Raw genomic sequence first — 6,000 nt, forward strand, 5'->3', positions numbered from 1 at the left:
AATTAAAATTTGTTTAGTTTTGAAATTTTGTTAGTTATTATTATTTCAACTGTATATTAGTTAATTTTTTTAATCTTGTTTTATTTGAGGGATTTTAATAAGATTTTTTTGATCTAGTATTTACCGGTTTCGTTTCATTTTGTATCTGAATTATTTCTATTTCTCTAGAAGTATTTATTTTCTTTTAGATATATCACCGATCCCTTTAATAACCGGGGTAATCTATTTTATTGCCCCCTGGGTTAATATCATCAAGTACGTCTTGGGTAACGGAGTCCTAACGAGTCGGATCCGTTTATAAAAGTTAAGACTCAAATATCACAATTCAGATTGAAGCAGTAACAAAACTAAGAGTTAAATAATTTATTTCTTGTTTTCTAATGTTTTCTAGATGAATAAAAGAAAAAAAAGTTTTCAAAACCGATATAAGATTCCATTATCGAATTTGGAAAATGTAGGGTTTCCGTTTGGGGGGGGAGGTGTTTAGATATTAGATCATGTTAGCGAGTTGGAAGTAGTACTTAAACGTGCTCAGTGGCCTAAATACGTTCTAAATATAATAGATTATAGATAAAATGTTTAGCGGATAAAACAATACAAATACAAACAAGCAGAATGAAACTAGCAGATGCCATACTAAAATTATACATAACCGAAAAACATATGTTTTTTGAAAAATTAAAAATTTAATGGAACATTTACTAATGTAAAATTGAATGACCTTGAATCATGTCTTCAAGGTCATTCAAAATATAACTCGGAACCAAATCCGTAAACCCAACGGTTCTCAATTAGAAAGTTGTTGCTCGCCATATCATTAATTCAAATAACTTGGATTTGACCAATCAGGAGCTGATAAATTGAAGGTTATTGAATTCAATGTTTGATATTAAAATAATTTGAGTAGTTTTAATGTGACTAAATCAAATAAATACTGAATAGTTTACAAAGTTTCAATTATTCCACCGTGGGCTACGATACATGCTTGAGCTCGTTTAAGGACGGAGTTCAATTATTCTAAAACTTGTTGTCATGACAACCAATCTAACAGAAATCAGGTTCCATTCATTAACCTTCAATTTATCGGCTTCTGATTGATAAAATTTTGTCAAATCCAAGTTATTTTAACTAATAATATGGCGATCAACAACTTTCTAATTGAAACCAAATCCGTAAACCCAACGGTTCTAGAGATAGTTTTTGAATGACCTTGAAGACAGGGTCCACGGTCATTAAAATTTACACTAAAAATGTCCCCTTGCACGAGGAATGTTCCATAGAAATTTGAAATTGAAAAACTAAAGGATTTGAGGTTATTTATAATTTTTGGTTTTATTAGTGGACATCCTGTATATATATGTATTAATGTTTTATTGCGCAGGAATTAATACATTTATAGAAGTTTCTTGTTAATCAAGGAATACTTCTGCCTGAGGTGATATGATTTTTCTCAGAAACTCTGATATGGAAACAAGCGCAGAAGTATTCCTTGATTAAAAAAGAAACTTCTATAGATTAAATTTATTAAAATAATTGTCTCCAATTTATTTTTTTCCCCGCGGGGCTTTGGAAGAAGTCCACATTTAGGGTGAACGTTGTGTAAAACAAACCTATTAGCAATCCGGCCTTTCTTTTAGAATTCTTCGTAACAGCGAGGAACAGCGGCCACCATTTGGAGCCAACAGGGGTAATGACGCGGGGCAACTTATTCGAACATAGGGACACAGCCACCATCAAATCACGGCTAAGTTTCTTTCGCATCACCGGAATTCCACGAAATGAACTAATCACGCTCTATATGGCTCCCGCAAACTCTATATCGCCTTTTTTCTATACCCACTCGCTCCAGTATAACTGAAACGTCTTGCGGGACCACCATAAAGAGGCTATTTAACGTCTGAAAACCTCTAAAACTGGGCGTGTTTCTTCGAGCGCGAGACCCCAGCGCCATTTTTTTTGGGGTAGCGAACCACGCGAACTCTACCTAATATGGCGTCCAGAGCGTGATAAAGGGTAAAGTCTATCTAAAACAAAGTTACGAGTAGTATCACGTTATCTTCGATTATGGTATAATTGCAACCGTGTAAGAAAGAGGAAATCCCGGCGTTCAACTGGCAGCCTCACTACTAGGGACCTTTTTTTTTGGCTCCTTTATTTTCGTCCCCAAGACGGGGCATTCAACCCTATAGAGAAATGGGGGAGAGCCACCCTTCCCTTTTTAGTTAGTGATTAAAAGAAATTAAAAATATCTGGAAACCCAAACAGATGTTACGAAGAAACGAAGAACACCCTAAAAAAAGCCGATTCAGCAATTCTACCCTCAACCGTTTTTTTAACAGCGCGCACTCATTTCGGCGTGTTCGCGGGCCTAAATTGCTTAAAAGGGGATTTTTTTTAAAGCGGGGAAATGCACCGTTCATTTTACACCGTGATGGCCCTACCTAGAACAATTTGCGGTTTAAATTCCGTTAATTGTATTTCGCGCTTCGAAAAATTCAAAGTAAAGAGAGTGAACGGGGAGAAAAAGACTTACATTAGCAAAAAAATCACGAATCATTACGGCTTCCAGGAATGATTAAATTCCAAAGTTTAGGATTACAGGTATGTCACTTTTTTCCATTTTTTTTTTAACAATACAATATATTGTTTGGTATTCATTCCAAGAATACTTCAAACGCTTCATGACGCGCGAGGATTTTGCAATTAATTTACATCAGTTTGACGTTATTCGTTTTTGATTCTTCGTCGTTGTAAACACTCGAAATTTCAGCTTGGAAAATGAGAACATTTCCTGTCGTAGAAACGCCATCTTCATCCTGCTGGCAACTTCTCTCCCGAAGCGAAACTTTAATTTAGAGGCTTTTAAGTCTTAAAAGATTTCTAATTAGTTTTAAGCGTGAAAAGTGCGGATGTTGTAGTTTTGCCTCTTAATTTCTGTTCATTGGAGCTTAAACATCTTAACGAATTTACTCTCTCTCCCTCGACTTGGCTCCCGCTCTTGAGCTTCCCCTTTCACATTTTAGAGTCAGCGTCTTAAATCCGCTCGTTTCAGGGAGTTGCCTCAGCTGGTGAGGGAGGGCAAGAAACTGCAGCCGAATCTACACGAGAAAATCCCATTATATTATTGCTCGCCTGTTTACTCCCTAGCTACCGTAGCGAGATAATAGGGACCGTATCGGTATTATAATTAACTATATATAAATATAATTGCTATAAACTGCTTGAGAGGCGCCAAAATGGGGACGATTTGGGGTGTGATAAAATTATATCTTTTTCAATTTCTACTGAGTTATGACATCTTCTATTTCATCTGATATTGAAAATGGCACAAACTGAAGGGCTATTCACTGAAGTAGTCATCACTGTAGATCGTACATACATATCCGGAATTCACTTTAAAATAACTGTAAATCACAGATAAATTGCTACAAAGCAATGGAAATCACAGATAAATTGCTACAAAGCAATGGAAATCACAGATAAATTGCTACAAAGCAGTGGAAATCACAGATTAATTGCTACAAAGCAGTGGAAATCACAGTTAAATTGCTACAAAGCGGTGGGAATCACAGATTAATTTTTACAAAGCAGTGGAAATAACCGATTAATTTCTACAAAGCATCGGACAACACATAAATTCCTACAAAGCAGTGGAAATCACAGATAAATTGCTATACAGCAGTGGAAATGACCGATTAATTGCTACAAAGCCGTGGAAATCACATATAAATTGCTACAAATTAGTGTAAATCACCGTTAGATTGCTACAAACCCTGGGAATCACGTACACTGTTAAAAATAATTGTTCCAATTTGAACAAATCGCCGTTCAGAAGGTTGTCCCTGTAACAGAACGCCATTTTGTTCTAATATGAACAAAAAATATTCGTTCGATAAAGAACGATGGTTGATGGTTCAATATTGAACTTAGATGTTCAATATTGAACAAACCTTCTTTGTTCAAATTAGAACGTTTTGTCGTTCGCGGTGGAACGCTTTGTCGTTCGCCGCGGATCATTTTCTTGTTCGCCGCGGAACGCTTTGTCGTTCGCGGTAGAACACTTTGTCGTTCGCCGTGGATCATTTTCTTGGAATGCTTTATCGTTGTCCTATACAAAGAGTACATAAAGTTATTGCTTTCAACGTTATAGCTCATGTCTCCTGCCGGCGGTTCATCATGCGAAATTAATAAAAGTAACCTAACCTCACCCATTGCCCACATAACAGAAAAGAAAAACCAGGCCTAAAACTAGATTATTTTAATTTAGTTCCAACCTCAACTACAACCATCTTATTAAGCTTGAAATATCTACCACAACAGTGATATGCGTAAAATAAATAAAGCCTTTTCATAGCGCAAGAGATATTACATTCTATTCTCAGCCGTAAGGCCGAGAACTGGTAACAGACGATGTTAGAATTTATTTCTATGCTGAAAACGTCAAACCAAATTGCAGTATATTACGAAATATTTTCTGTAAATTTTAATTCTGGAACTTGGGCAATTACATTTCCGAACGAATTTCGTCTACCTTGCCAATCAAATAAAAATGTATTTAAAAAAACGGTGCGTGTCCTATAAATTCGGACCTTTCACAACCCTATTTCGTTTTCCACTTCGTTAGGACACGAGGTTATTTGTGTGAAGTTTCTTTTCAATAGGTGGGGTAGTTTCTGAGAAACAGCGTTACAGACCTAACGCCATTTGAGTCGCTAGTGAATTAGGAGCTACACTCGAGCAATGATATTGAATCTTCGGTAAATTTCCAAACACACTGTTCATACAACTTCATTACAACATGTTCTAACTCACCCTGTAAATAAATTACTACGAGTAATAGTTTAATCAACCAGTACACTAACTTAAAACAACATAATAATGTACGAAAAAGCAACCTATAACAAAGCGCACTCTAAACCACTCATTTATTACTTTATGGATGTTATACTTGTTTGTTACTTTTGGCCATACTAAGTTTTGCGCAAAATAGTGTCACACTTATTTGTTACTTTTGGCCTTACGACGTTTTCCGCATAATAGGGTCACACTTATTTGTTACTTTTGGTCATACGTTGAAAGTGTCCAGCTTATATGTTAGTACATGTACATGAAACCAATACAAAGAAATTCATATAGGATTGTGTGTAAAACCTGTTCTAAGGGGAACGATCTCCTAGCTATTGGAACGAATCTATTCTATTGTGTAGTTTACAAGCCTTCCTCCAGAGGGCGAAAGAGCATTCGTTCTTATTTGAACGAAATAAAATATCTTGAACACACCGTTCTCGGTTACATACCTTTAGAACGCTCTCGTTCATTTTTGAACAGACTGTTCTAAGTTGAACGTCTTCTGAACGAATTTTTTTAACAGTGTATTAATTGCTACAAAGCAGTGAACATCACGGATTAATTGCCACAACGCAGTAAAAATCACAGTTAAATTGGTACAAAGCAGTGGAAATCACGGATTAATTGCTACAGAGCAGTGAAAATCACAGATTAATGGCTACAAATCAGTGGAACGTAGAGACAAATCGCTACAAAGCAGTGGAAATCACAGTTAAATTGCTACAAATCAGTGGAAATCACACATTAATTGCTACACAGCAATGGAAATCACAGTTAAATTGCTACAAATCAGTGGAAATCACACATTAATTGCTACACAGCAATGGAAATCACAGTTAAATTGCTACAAATCAGTGGAAATCACACATTAATTGCTACACAGCAATGGAAATCACAGTTAAATTGCTACAAATCAGTGGAAATCACACATTAATTGCTACACAGCAATGGAAATCACAGTTAAATTGCTACAAATCAGTGGAAATCACACATTAATTGCTACACAGCAATGGAAATCACAGTTAAATTGCTACAAATCAGTGGAAATCACACATTAATTGCTACACAGCAATGGAAATCACAGTTAAATTGCTACAAATCAGTGGAAATCACACATTAATTGCTACACAGCAATGGAAATCACAGTTAAAT

The sequence above is a fragment of the Leiobunum rupestre genome, chromosome 7 (genome assembly GCF_980474605.1).
Source record: "Leiobunum rupestre chromosome 7, qqLeiRupe1.1.hap1, whole genome shotgun sequence".
In the NCBI taxonomy this organism is placed as follows: domain Eukaryota; kingdom Metazoa; phylum Arthropoda; class Arachnida; order Opiliones; family Sclerosomatidae; genus Leiobunum; species Leiobunum rupestre.